This window comes from Felis catus, chromosome D2 (genome assembly GCF_018350175.1).
Source record: "Felis catus isolate Fca126 chromosome D2, F.catus_Fca126_mat1.0, whole genome shotgun sequence".
Classification (NCBI taxonomy): Eukaryota; Metazoa; Chordata; class Mammalia; order Carnivora; family Felidae; genus Felis; species Felis catus.
The window spans coordinates 22,203,484-22,219,183 of NC_058378.1; the positions used below are offsets into that span (position 1 = coordinate 22,203,484).

General features: G+C 38.8%; 1 protein-coding gene and 1 pseudogene across 4 annotated transcripts in view; one reads left to right on the plus strand and one right to left on the minus strand.

The window, feature by feature from the left end:
- Nucleotides 1-15,700, minus strand: part of ANK3 (ankyrin 3) — a 682,576-nt gene that overhangs the window by 346,696 nt on the left and 320,180 nt on the right. The window lies entirely within an intron of this gene.
- On the plus strand, nt 8,692-9,491 carry LOC101101340 (annotated as a pseudogene).

Sequence of the window (15,700 nt, forward strand, 5' to 3'; positions counted from 1 at the left end):
ATATATGCTAAAAATTTTAAATTGTGGATTAAAAACAGGAAAATCATATTGCATTACCTTATATCTGTTAGAATGGCTATTCAAAAAGACAAGAAATAGCAAGTGTTGGCGAGGATGTGGAAGAAAAAGGAATCCTTGTGCATCGTTGGTGGGAATGTAAATTGGTGCAGTAAAAACAGTATGGAGGTTCCTCAAAAAATTAAAAATAGAATTACCATATGATCCAAGGATTCCACTACTGGATATTTACCCAAAGAAAACTAAAACACTAATTCAAAAAGATATGCACACCCCTATATTTACTACAGCATTATTTATAATTGCCAAAATAAGGAAGCAACCTACGTGCCCACTGGGAGATGAACGGATAAAGAAGATGTGATATATGTATGTATGTGTATGTACACACACATACACACACACACACACACACAGTGAAATATTAGTCATAAACAAGAATAAGACCTTGGCATTTGTGACAACATGGATGGACCTAGAGGGTATTATGGTAAGTGAGATAAATCAGACAAAGGCACATGCTATAATTTCACTTATATGTGGAATCTTAAAAAAAACAGCAAATGAGCAAACAAACAATAGCAAATATAGACCCATAAGTACAGAGAACAGGTGGTTGTCAGAGGGAAGAGGGGCAGGAGTTGATGGGTAAAACAGATAAAGGGGATTAAGAATACACTTGACAACAACAGCAAAACAACAAACAACAACAAACACTGAAAACAGAATTACCAAATGAGTCACCAATTCCATTTCTGGGTATGTATCTGAAGGAAACAAAATCACTATCTTGAAAAGGTATCTATGTCCCATGTTTTATTTACAATAGTCAAAACATGGAAACAGTCTAAGTGTCTATGGACAAACAAGTGAATAAAAAAAAAATCTTACACACACACCTACCCACCTACACACGCCCCCCACATGCACACACATACAGAGGAATATTAGTCAGCCACAATAAGGAAGATAATTCTGCCATTTGTGACAGCATGAATGGACCTTGAGGGCATTATGCTAAGTGAAATGAGTCAGATGGAGAAAGACAAATACTGTATGATCTTACTTATATATAGAATCTAAAAACACTAAACTCATAGATACAAAGAGGAGGTGGGTGAAGGTGGTCAAAAGGTACAAACTTCCAGTTATAAGATAAATAAGTTCTGGGAATATAATGTATGGCATGGTGAGTAAAGTTAACAGTAGTGTATCATATATTTGAAACTTGCTAAGAGAGTAGACCTTAAAAGTTCTCAACACAAGAAAAAAGTTTGTAGGTGATGGGTGTTCAATAAACTTACAGTAGTAATTATTTTGTAATATATACATTTATCTGATCATCATGTTGTGCACCTAGAACTACTACAATGCTGTCAATTCTATCTTAAGTAAAACTGGAAAAATAATCATATTGCCATCATTCAGAAATAACCACCATTAACATTTTTGTTATATATCCTTTTAAGCCTTTTTTGTGCATGCAAGTATTTACATGTAAGTATCTTACCAAAAGTAGAATACCACAAGTAGCTTCACAATCTGCTTTTAAATATATATTATGTACCAACTATATATAATGAACATCCATACAGGTCACTAAATATTCCTCTATAACTTTTAAATGGTTGTATACTATTTCATGTGATGAATCTGTCATATTAAAAAAAAATCAGCCCCCTTCCGTTAGACATTTAGGTCACCTCCAATTTCCCCATGAGAGAATCAATGCTAAAAATGACCACTCTTTTCACCAGATGAGTTCACACACTCATAAGTAATGTTGGATAAATGTCCAGAGGTACATTTCCAAAAAGGTGAAACAAATATGACTTAACAGCGAGGCATAAATATATACTTGCAGATTGGTAGAATTAAACTGCATTTCCATTATCACATGCCCAACTCCACTTACATTTTCTGTGTCCAACAATTGCTCTACTGACAGACAAGATGAGAAACCTAGAGAAATATCTTACCTATGATAAGGTACTTAATTACCTTTCATATTACCTATAGTTTATCTACAACATCGAAGACTCAACCTATTTTTAAGCCCCAAATCAACATATCCATGATAATTTTCATCAGTGCCACATTTTCAATTCTTAAAGTATTATGGACCAAAACATAGCTTGAAACTCTATTGGTTTGGGATTGTGCAAGTAACCAAAATACACAATTACTTATAAAACAAAAACATATAAACAATCAAAATTTTCCTAAGTATTAACGGGAGAAAAGGAGTTGCTTTTGATTAAACACCAAAGAACTCAATGTTATGTAAATTCCAGAAAGATACAGCACGAAGACTGCTGTATCATGATACTGATAAGACTATTTGCACAAAATTGCCAAATTTATGACAATTTCTCCATAATAGTACATATGTGATAGATTGCAAAAATGGTACTAATTCTCCCCTGCCCCACAACCACAGTCATTTGGAATTGGTGATGAAGTCCATTTTTCAAACTTGTAAATCTGGGTTCTTCTTGTGACTTACTTTGATCAAAAAAATATGGATAAAAAGCAATTCTGTCATAAAACAAGACTAGGCTTCAAGAGAATTTGCACATTTTCATTCTGTCTAAGAACACTGCAGAGCCACTATATAACAACTCTGGCTTAGCAGAGCCTCCGAGCAGACTGGCAAAGACCCCCATGTGAACCTGCCTGGACTCTAAGAACTTCTTAGGTAATCCCAGCCCAAATGGCCTACTCACAGATAAATAAATGATTATTATTTTAATTTACTAATTTTGGGGTGGCTTGTTATGCATTACAAGTAATTGGTACTAAAAAAGTCAAAGAACACAATTTACAATACTATAAATAATTACTAGGGACTAGATGTTAAAAAGATAAGTGAATATTATGAGTAACTTTATGCCAATAAATTCAAAATTTAAATGAAATGGACAAATTCCTCAATAAAATTACAACTTACTAAAACTGACAAAAACTGAACAGGAAAATTTGAGAGGCTATTTTTTCTAAAAGAAATTGAAATCAGGGTGCCTGGGTGGCTCAGTCGGTTGAGCGTCCGGCTTCGGCTCAGATCATGATCTCGCAGTCTGTGAGTTCTAGCCCCATGTCGGGCTCTGTGCTGACAGCTCAGAGCATGGAACCTGCTTCGGATTCTGTGTCTCCTTCTCTCTCTCTGCCCCTCCCCTGCTCTCTCTCTCTCTCTCTCTCTCTGTCAAAAATAAACATTAAAAATTTTTTTAAAGACATTGAAATCATGTAATATCATCTCACGAGAGAAACTCCACACTCATATGGTTTCACTGATGAGTTTAATTAAATTCCTAGGTAAGAAATATCAATATTACACCAACTCTAGAAAAGCCAAACAGACCAATAACTAACAAAATTGAGTGATAAATCAAAAAACTCTCAACAAACAAAAGCCTAGGACCAAATGGATTCACAAGTGAATTCTACCAAATATTTAAAGAAGAGTTTATACCTATTCTTCTCAAAGTGTTCTGAGAAATAGAAGAACAAGGAAAGCTTTCAAATACATTTTACGAGGCCAGTAGTACCCTGATACCCAAAACAAACAAAAGACACCACACAAAAAAGAAAGAAAACTAAAGGCCTCAATAAAATATAAACAAATTGCATTAAACAACACATTGAAAAGATTATTCACCATAACCAAATGGGATTTATTTCAGGGATATAAAGCCGGTTCAATATTCACAGATCAACATGAAACACCACATCAACAAAATGAAGGTTAAAAATCATGATCATCTCAATAAATGCAGAAAAAGCATCTGAAAAAATTCAACATCCATTCATGACAAAAAGTCTCAACAAAGTGGGTTCAGAGGAAACATACCTCAATACAATAAAGGGCATATATGAAAAACTCAGAGCTGACATTATACTCAATGGGGAAAAACTGAGAGCTTTCCCCTCTAAGATCAGGAACAAGACAAGGATGTCCACTCTCACCACTTTTATTCAACATAGTACTGGAAGTTGTAGCATAGTAATAAGAAAGAAAAAAAGAAAAGAAAGAAAGAAAGAAAGAAAGAAAGAAAGAAAGAAAGAAGGAAGGAAGGAAGGAAGGAAGGAAGGAAGGAAGGAAGAAAGAAAGAAAGAAAGAAAGAAAGAAAGAAAGAAAGAAAGAAAGAAAGAAAGAAAGAAAGAAAGAAAGAGAAAGGAAGAAAGAAAGAAAGAAAGAAAGAAAGAAAGAAAGAAAGAAAAGAAGAAAGAATGAAAGAGCAATCCAAATTGATTAAGAAGTTAAACTGTCACTAGTTGCAGGTGATGTGATATTATACATAGCAAACCCTAAGGACTTACCCAAAGAAGAATTAGAAATAATAAGTGAATTCAGTAAAGTTGAAGGACACAAGATTAATACACAGAAATTGGTTGCATTTCTATACACTAATAATGAAGTGGTGGAAAAAGAAATTAAAAGAACAATTCCATTTACAACTGCACCAAAAAGAATAAAATACCTAGGAATAAACTTAACCAAAGAGGTAAAAGACCTATACTCTGAAAACTATAAAACATTGATGAAAGAAATTGAATCGGACACAAACAAATGGGAAGATATTCCATGCTCATGTATTGGAAGAATTAGTATTGTTAAAATGTCCATCCTACCCAAAGCAAAGTGCAAATTTGATGCACTCTCTATCAAAATACCAACAGCATTTTTCACAGAACTAGAACAAATAATCCTAAAATTTGTATGGAACCACAGAAGACCTCCAATAGCCAAAGCAATCTTGAGAAAGAAGATCAAAGCTGGAGATATCACAATTCCAGATTTCAAGATATACTACAAAGCTGTAGTAATCAAAACAGCATGGTACTGGCATAAAAACAGATATGATGATCAATGGGACAGAGAGCCCAGAAATAAATCCATGCTTATATGGTCAATTAACCTATGACAAAGGAGGCAAGAATACTTACGGGGAAAAGATAGTCTCTTCAATAAGTGGTACTGGGAAAACTGGACAACTACATGTAAAGGAATGAAATTGGACCACTTTCTTACACCATATAAAAAAAAAACTCAAGGTAGATTCAAGACATGAAGCCATAGAACTCCCAGAAGAAAACATAGGTAGGAATCTCTTTGACACTGGCCTTAGCAGCATTTTTCTAGATAGGTCTCCTCAGGCAAGGGAAACAAAAGCAAAAATAAATTATTGGGACTACATCAAAATAAAAGCCTTTAGCACAGTGAAGGAAACCATCAATAAAATGAAAAGGCAACCTAGAGAATTGTCGATGATATTCACAAATGATATATCCACTAAGGAGTTAATATCCAAAATATATAAAGAACTTGTACAACTCAACACCAAAGAAACAAAATAATCCAATTAAAAAATGAACAGAGGACTTGAATGGACATTTTTCCAAAGACATAAAGATGCCCAACAGATACATGAAAAGATGTTCAATATCACTAACCATCAAAGAAATGCAAATCAAAAATACTATGAGACATCACCCTATCCCTGTCAGAATGGCTAGAATCAAAAAGACAAGAAATAACAAGTGCTGGCAAGGATGTGGAGAAAAAGGAGCCCTTGCACACTGTGGGAATATAAGTTGTTGCAGCCACTGTGGAAAACGGTATGCGGTTCCTCAAAAAATTAAAAATAGAACTACCATATGATCCAGTAATTTCACTACTGGGTATTTACTCAAATAATATGAAAATACTAATTTAAAAACATATGCACCCTTATGTTTATTGCAGCATTATTTACAACAGCCAAGATACGGAAGCAATTCAAGTGTCCATCAATAGATGAATGAATTAAGATGTGAGATATGCACACATACACAAACACACACATATACCTCTAAGATATTATGCAAAGTGAAATAAGCCAGAGAGGGAAAGACAAATACCATATGACTTCACTTATATGTGAAATCTAAGAAATAAAACAAGTGAATAAACAAATACACAAAAAAGCAGATACAGATCCATAAAAACAGAGAATTGATGATTGCCATAGAAGAAGGGAGTCGGGCTCTGGGCAAAATGGGTGAAGGGGAATGGGAGATACAGGCTTTCAGTTATGGAATGAATAAGTCACAGGGACAAAAGGTACAGTATAGGTTATATAGTAAATGGTATTGTAATAGCATTGTATGGTGAAAGATGGTAGCTACATTTGTGATGAGCACAGAATAATGTACAGACTTCTTCAATCACTATGTTGTACTCCTGAAACCAATGTAACACTATACATCTATTATACTTCAGATATTCCAGTCTTTCAGGAAATAGAGGAGGTAGAGACACTTCAACTCATTTAATGAGGTCAGAATAATCTTAATACCAAAATCTAACAAAGATATTAACAACAAATAACACAAAATTATCTCTCTCATCAAGATATATGCAAAAACACTTTGGAAAATATTTGCAAAATCAAATTGAGCAACAAATAGGTTTACTCCAAAAATACAAACTTGAATTAATCTTCATAAAAGTCAATAAAGGCAATGCATCAAAAAGTTAATAAAGAAAAAAATCATATGATCCATTTGACAAAATTGAATCTCCTTATGTCATTAAGAAAATTTTCTCAATTTGATAAAAAAAAAGTCTATGAAAAAGTTACAAAAGCTATTATTATACATAATGGTAAACTCTTGAATGCTTTTGTACTAAGAGTAAGAACAAGGTAAGCCTGTCCTTTCCACTACTTCTATTTAACACTGTACAGGAGATCTTAGCCAGTGTAAAAAGTTAAAGAAAAGCAATAAAGTCATAAAGACTGGAAAGGAAGAGTAAAACGGACTCTTTTCATAGATGACATAATTGTTTACATAGAAAGACCCTAAGGCATTTACAAAACAACTCCTAGAACTAATAAGTGACTTTAGCTTGGTTTTAGGATACAATTAGATCTACAAATAGCAACTCTATTTTATATGCTGGCTGCAAACACGTGGAAAATGAAATTCAGAAAAAAGAAAGAACGAAAGAACGAAAGAAAGAAAGAAAGAAAAAAGAAAAATTCTACTTTTAAAAGCACCAACAACCACTAAATACTTAGGAATATTTTTTAAAAGTAATCTCTATGCCCAACATGGGGCATGAACTCACAACCCCAAGATCAAGAATGGCACATTCCTCTGAATGAACCAGCCAGGCACCCCCACTCAGGAATAAATTTAATGAAAAACATGCAAGATGTTCACATTTTTACGTTAAATAATGCTGAAAGAAATTAAAGATCTAGACAAATGTAGAGATATACCACATTCATGGATTGGAAGTCCCAACATTGTTAAAATACCCATTTTCTTCAGATCTACAGATTCAATGAATTCCCCATCATAACTTTTTCAGTTTCTTTTTAAATGACAAGCTTATTCAAAAATTTGTAATAGATAAAAAGGATCTAGAATATCCAAAGCAATCTTGAAAAATAAAAACAAAGTTGGAAGACTTACACTACCTGAATTTAAGATTTATTATAAAACCACAATAATCGAGAGAGTACTGGTACTGGTGTTAAGGTAGACAAATAGATCAATGGAACAGAAATAGACCTATACTTAAATCTTTAATTTATTTATAATAAAGGTACAGAGCAATTCAATTGGGAGAACAAAGTCTTTTGAACAAGTTGTACAGGACAACAGCATGCCCGTAAGGAGAATAATGAACCCTCTATTCCCATTTCATACTATACACTAGAAGTAACTCAACTTTACCAGATACTTACAAATGGCCAATACATAAAAGGGTACTTATTAAGCATTATTAGTTATCAGAGCAACACAAATTAAATCCACCATGAGATACCACTAACCACATACTGGAAAGGGTAAAGTTAAGAAGACAGACACAAATCAAATGGTGGCAAGAATGTGAAACAGCCAGAACTCTAACACATTATTGGGGGATAGAGGGGGTGGGTGAAATTCTACAGCTACTTTGGCAGTTCTTTATAAAACCACACTACAACTCAACAATCTCACTCCCAGAAGTTTACACAAAAAAATAAGAAAGCATATGTTCATGAAAGAATTGGTACAAGAATGTGCACAGATTTATTCATAATAACCAAAAGCAGAGACCACCTAGGTGTGGATCAACAGAAGAATGAAGAAATAAACCGGTGCCTTCATCCAATTAATATCTCTCAGCAACAAAAAGCAACCAACCACTGTTCTACATAACAAAACATTGAATCTCAAATACAACAATATGCTGAGTGAAAAAGATCAGAGCAGCAGTTGCCTCTGGAAGTGGGGTGAGGTGGGGAACAAGTGAGAAGGGGCATGAGGGAATTTTCTGGGGTGATCATAATGTTTTATGTCTCAACAAGGGTCACTTGTAAAAATTGATCAAATGATACACTTAAATTTTGTGCATTCCACAGTATGTATGTTTTACCTTAAAAAAGTAGACACACATTGACCTCCAGTTAAACTGGTGTGCACACCTCACTTTGAAATGCATAAAAAATAGGATGGAATACTGGGTGGATAGAGAGATTGGTAGATAGACACACAGGTAACAAAACAAATCTAGAAAAATGTTAATCATAGACTCTAGGTGATGGGCATATGGGCGTTCACTGTGCACTTCTTTCAAATTTTTTGTATATTTGAAAATTCCCTTGGGGTTCAGCCGAGGGCTCTGAGCGGCGCTACCAGATGGCAGCAGTAGTCCTAGGGGGAGATACCACTGGCCCCCAGCGTATCTTCCCCAATCAGACTGAGGAATTAGGGCCACACCAGGGCCCTATGGAAGGCACTGGGGATTGGAGCAGCGAGGAGCCTGAAGAAGAGCAGGAGAAAACAGGGGCAGGCCCAGCTGGCTACTCCTACCAACCCCTGAACCAAGATCCTGAACAAGAGGAGGCAGTGCTGGCACTGGTGGGGGATGGAGAAGATGTAGTTGCTGATATTGAGGATCGGACCCAGGCCCTGGGCTTCATTTGCCAGACCTGCCATTAGAGGGCGAGGATGAAGAGGAGGAGGGAGCCACAGGACCTGGGTAAAGGGAGCATGCTTTCATTTTGGAATAATGTTGGAGGAAAGGGACTGGGTAGAGCCAGTAAAGGGGAGTCATAGCAGAACACCCCGTTCCTAAAACAACGGTTTGTTATCTAAGACTTTACAGACTTCAGAATCCAGGTGAAAGGCTACTGTGCTGGACTTGGGTTGCAGGTGGGCTTGCCTGGAAATAACAAGATGGATTTGGCCACACTGCTAGCCCAAGGGTTATGGGTTAATTCAAAGAATGGGGGAGTGGAGCTGGTCCCATCGTTTCTGTTCTCCCGCTTTTTGTGATTTCAGAACATGTGGAGTTGGTGAAAAGGACAATGGCTGGAGTAAGCCTGACTGTGCCAGGGGTTCCTGCCTGGGCTCTGGAGATATCAGATGCCCAGTGGGAAGATGTGGTACAGAAGGCCCTCCAAGCCTGGCAGGGATCGACCCCAGCCTGGAAGTGACTACCAGCATAGGACTGAACACATCCCTGGTTGTAATGTCCATCTTCATATTCTCCATCTCCCTTTCCACATCAAGGCAAATCAAACTGCCTCTCAGAGACCCGCTGTATTCAGTTCTGTACATATAGGGACATTGGCCCAAGCCCAACCCATCTTAGCATGTATCACTCTGTGGTGAACAAAGCACTCCATGTACACAGCCAAAAAAAAAAAAAAAATTCCCTTAATAGTATGATGGGAGGAAAAAACGGAAACTATACTACAGAGTAGACCACTTTTGTTTCTATACGATTTTCACATGTAAGAGATTACCTTCTCACAACAATTCTGTAAATATAGACAAGGCTGGCATCAACCATGTTTTACAGCAGAAGACACTGTCTCATAAGGAACCTGTCCCAAAGTGTCAGGGCAGTAAACAAACTCATAGTTCCAGGGGCCATGAGACGTTTTCAATGTTTATTTATTTTTGAGAGAAAGACAGAGCATGAGTCGGGGAGGAGCAGAGAGAGAGGGAGACACAGAATCCAAAGCAGGCTCCAGGCTTCGAGCTGTCAGTACAGAGCCCGACGCGGGGCTCGAAGCCACGAACTGTGAGATCATGACCTGAGCCAAAGTCAGACGCTCAACCGACGGAGCCACCCAGGCACCCCACGGGACTTTTTCATAAAGGGCCATGTAGCAAGTATTTGGGGCCATACAGTCACTGCCACAATTATTGTACCTTGCTTTTTGTAATATAAAAGCAGGTGTTAGACAATTTGTAAATAAATGGGCATGGCCTTGCTCCAATAAAACTTTATTCACAAAAACAGGCAGGGGCCAGTTTGTTGATCCCTAGATGATAATCCAGGTGTTTTCATTACAGAAGTTATAGAAAAGGATTGATTTTAGAGTCAGATTTACCTGTGTTTTATATACTCCATGGAGTTACTATGACACCTCAATTTGGTAACTCTTATACAGTATGTAGCATTGTACCTGTTTTAAAGCAGATAATAATTTTTTTTACTACCTTGGCTTTTTCTCATTTGCTATTTTTGCCACTATACCTGGTGGCCTGGATGAATTGCAATAAGAAAAACAAACTGCTTAATGCTGTTCAACCAAATTAATCAACCATGGTAGACTTTTGTTCAGGAAATCTATAAACGATTGCACTGTCAATGGAAATGCATGATTGTTCCTGCATTTTCTGGGCCAACTTTCAGATAGAAATTCACTGAGGGCCCTCCAGGTTTTCTACTCTATTATATCACAGGGAGGTCCCAGTTACTCGCCCCCATTCCACACCTGAGTAAACAAATTGTTTAAACACACGCTTTCTCTTGGGCCATTTCTCTAACCGGCATGATTTCATTTACTCCCTGGTGCCAACCTGTGTGTCCCTTGTATCCAAAATCCCACTGAAAATTGAGTGGGTGGCACCTCTACACTCTTATCTTTGGCTTCTTTCCAAAACCTTGAAGCAACTGAGGCAGCAAAATGCTAATAATTCAAATTTATTCCTTTCTACAGAATTGTGAGGATACAAATTACCCAACCATCCCCTTGCTCAGTATGTCAGTGGGCAAAGTTGGAAGGGTAGAGCCAAACATTAGGTTACCAGAGAAGAGACTTCTTCCATTTTCCCTAAAGACTTACAAAATAATACCACAATAACGATAGGTCCCTTAAATGAGCATTTATTATGTCCCAGACACTATGTTAACCATTTGATTCCTTTATTTACAAATTCATCCATATGTATGAAATACTCACCGTGTGCCAGGATTTACATGAATTATCTAATGAATCTACATCAAAATCATGTAAGGTAGATGTTATGACTCCTGTGTTACAAACTGAGTACATTGAGTCTAGAGAGTCATTATGTTCCCAGTGCTCCCTTGGCCCCTGAGTGGCAGAGATACAATCTAGCAGAGATGAACCTTCTGGAGACTTAACAAATATTGTGACTGCATATTTGAGGTCACTTGTTTAATGTGGTTCTGTATTGCTTTGCCCTTTTCCAGCATATTTGTCCTGTCTCTGCCACTTAGCTATTATCTCTGTAAAGAACTGGTCCAAGAGGCCCACCGCCTACGACCGTCCCCCATCCCTCCCCACTGCTATGTGCACAGTGGAAAATCAATAACTTTTGTTGCTTTTTGCCCTTAGCCCCCATCACCGTCTGTTCAGGCAACTCATTTCCCAGCACACCCCCTGCAGGATGCTTTTTCACTTTATTCCCAGCCTCTCTAGAATTAATCTGCAGAAGGCAATAGAATCAGAGACTCCCCCTCCTACGAAACACTCCCTCAACTTTGAACTTTGCCATTACACTTAGCAATCTGCTGTGCCGCTCGGACAAGGAAGGACTCTGGAGGACTGACAGAAAAAGAACGAAGGCATCTGCCTATATGCTACTGGAGAGAATGAAGTACAGTCTGGAGAGACACCTCCCCCCAGTGCACAAGTAGAATGCGTCAGTCACCGGGGCTGAAGTCGCTGCATCCTCCTCTAGCTGGGGATTCTTCTCTTTCTTCCCATTTTCCCCCACTCAGGCTTTTACACCAACTGAGATCCTTCTGGGTAGACTCCACTTCTCAGATGTGTTTCTGACATCAGCTAATAACACTGGGTACATTAACTAATTAGCAACAGTAAGGAGTTCGGAAAACAAACAAGCATGAAGCAATGCTATTATTATGTGGCTTTTGCCTGACACTGTTGTCCTCATTAAGCAGGCAGGGATGTCAATATATCTACGAAGGAAGGCAAAGTAAAATCCTTACTGCAAGTGCCAGCTGGGTTCAAATTCCTTTTTCTGAAATCAGACATAGCTACTGCTGCAGTGAGACTTGCAGCTGATTTCTCCACCCCCTTTTGTTTCAGTTTGATTTTTTTTTTAAGACTCTCTTCACTACTATAGCCATGCAGCCTCATTTTGCATTGCTTGAGACTTTGGTTTACGAAACTTTCCAAACAGCAACTCCTCCAGTTCTGGAAAGACCCAGAGAAAATCATAGTATTATTTTCACTTTTCTCATCAGTCGGAATTCACGGCACCTTCCTGAAAGGACTTATTGCCACATCCCTCATGTATCACACTGTAGGTAATATCGGCCCACTTGTGTGCTACCTGTTAAAAACAACAACTCTTCTGATTAAGCAAAAGATGAATATAGAAAGGCCTTGCCTGATTTATGTGCCATTGGTCCTTTCTCTCTTTCCATCCCTCTCCCCCTCCTTCCCTCTCTCCTTCCCTCCACCCCCTCCTCTCTCCCTCCCTCTTCCTCTCATTCATTCTTTCACTTATCTGAAACTGAAGCTTAGGAAGTAGCTGTTGCAGAGGCGTTTGGCTCTTCTCCCTACTCCGCAGACCCAGCCCGCTTTCCCACTGAACATCAGAGTCCTTCGATCTCCAGCTGGGACCTTCCCCTCTTCCCGCTCTATCCATACCCACAGCTTCAGTTATCTCTTGCACTAGATGACTCGTCCCAGACTCCACTTCTGAGCTCCCCAAATCCAAAATTCAACCGTCTATACGACATCTTCCCTTGGAAGCGTCCCACTCCACCATGTCCAAAGGTAAATGCAAGGCATGCCCACCACTGACCTACCACTGTTTCTTTGCTTAGCGAATGGCACCTGCATGCACAAGACAGAAGCTTCCCTCCCCAGCCTTTCATCATGGGCCACGTGCTGTGGCCTCCTTCTCCCTTTCAGCTTCATCGTCTTCCAGGCCTGCCCCTACCCACTGTCTCCATTCTTCACCTAGATGATGCCTCTCTACCTTACAGTTTCATGTTCCTGCCATCCTGACAAAGTAAGCTTCTTCCATTGTAGGATTCATAGCTTCACATGCCTCCCTTCAGAGGACAAGGCACGGCTACAACTTTCCATTTTGTGTGTGTCACGATGTGATTAACCTCTAAACTTCCCAGTGCCAGGCTGCAAACTCCACCAGAAGGGGCAATGTCTGATTTTGTTCACAGCTGTATTCCATAGAGCTTAGAGTGTCTGACACTTAAAAGGAGGTTCTCACTAAGTATTTCTTGGAAGGAAGGCAGGGAGGGAGGACAGAAAGGGGAAAACAAAAAAAAAAACTTTATTAGGAAAGTTTTAATAAAACCAACTTTAGTTGGTATAGCAGGCACTGGCTAGTTATTCTCCACACAATTTCCATTCTCTTGCTGGGCACATATCTCGACTTGTGTTCTCAGTCTCCCTGCAGCCAGGTGAAGCAATGTCATGGACGTCGGAAAGGGATGCACACTGATGTGACATATGGCACCTCAAAGCCTGGCCCTTAAGACTCCCACACAGTCTTTGTCCCTCTTGTCCTGTCCCTTTCTTCTCCTGTCCCTCCCTTCTAATGGCTGTTGACCCCTCTCCGAGGATCCATTGAAGGATTCCAAGGGCCCAGTAGAGATGGAGTTTCAAACCACGTGGGGTCTAGACTCCAAATAACTCCACGGCCCCTCCACCAAGCCACACTGGTCTGTGATGTGAACCTTTACTGGGTCAAATTTAGGGGCTGTTTTAGCAATCAGGCTACACTAACTTGCAGGGTTGGGAAGAGACAAGATAAAGCAGTTATCACCCTCCACCTGTGAATTTTCTTACACGGATTATTTTGCTTTTCTAACCTGGAAAAGAGAAAACAATTATGCTATGTTTGGGGATCAAAGGTACGTATGCTTCAACCTGACAAATACAAGTGGTGAACAGTAACTGTACTTTCTGGTCATGGCAACCTCAACAGAGAAATACTAAGCTTCTCTAGGCCGGATAAAGCCGTTGGGCTATTAAGGACACAATCTGTTTTCTTACTGGTTTCTGTGTGTGTATGGGACAATGTCACGAACAGCAACCACAAAAGGAACCCTTCTGATAGAGCAGTCTTAGGGAGGAGGGACCAGTTTGGAGCTAGTCTGCCTCTAACACCTGGGAGGGGTAGCAGAAAGCTGGGCCCCAGTTGGGGGTGGGGGACCTGGGTGCTAACCTTTCCAACCTTGGGAAGTCTGAACACAAATGAATTCAGAAGTGGAAGTTGCTGAGAGAATAGGTCATAAATGTTCTCATCACAAGAAAAAAGAAATTATTAAGCTATACAAGGTGATGGATGTTGACTGAACTTCTGTGGTAAACATTTCATATGCTCATATGTCAAATCGTTACATTGTAAACCTTAAACAAAGTTATATGTCAGTTATATCTCAGTAAAACTGAAGAGAAAAAAAGAGATGTCATAGGGTAGTCCCAGAGTGACCACTTGCTAGGGGAATGGCCTCAGACAAGTGACCTAACCTTTCTGTTTTCACACTTCTAAAATGGAGAAATGAAGGCATAGAAGAAACTACTCATAAGGTTTTTATGGAGATGACTTAATATTTGTAATATTTGATTTTGAAAATTAATATTTGATTAAAAAAGACTAACAGGGGCGCCTGCGGCTCAGTCGGTTAAGCATCTGACTTTGGCTCAGGTCATGATCTCACAGCTTGTAAGTACAGTCCCGGTATAGGGCTCTGTGCTGACAGCTCGGAGCCTGGATCCTGTTTCGGATTCTGTGTGTGTCTCTCTCTCTGCCCCTCCCCTGCTCATGCTCTGTCTGTCTGTCTGTCTCTCTCTCTCTCTCTCTCTCTGTGTCTCAAAAATAAACAAACATTACAAAAATCAAAAAAATACTTAGAGAGCCAGGACAATTAATTTCAGTTGTGTACTGTCCAATTTAAATGGGTCCTACAATTTTTCTTAAAGAGAAACCACTTTTGAATCTCTAAGAAGCTTCTAAGCACCACAGAAGAACCAAGAGAGAAGAGAGGTCAAAAACAACAGGTGAGAAGGCATGTGAGGAGGGCGACTCTTCGTCTGCTGCTAGGTAGGAAGTATTTGGAGACATCATTGCAGCACCAGGTTGATAAACTGTGCAAGTGTTAAAAACTTCGCTGCTCATTACTACCCAGCTTTTGCGGAGGTTAAGCCATAACAGCTCCCTGAGCACTGGTACCGTCCGTTATTTTCACAGAGAAATGTGCAACAAACATTCAACTCATTGATTTTACCTTTCTAATGACAACCAAGACTTTCTATTTAGGATTATGATTATTTTAATGTGCATATAGTATTTCTCTGTAAAGCCACTTGCGGGCAGATTCCATACCTCATTTATCTTTCATGCCCACCCAGCACAATATCTTGTACATAATAGGGACTCAATA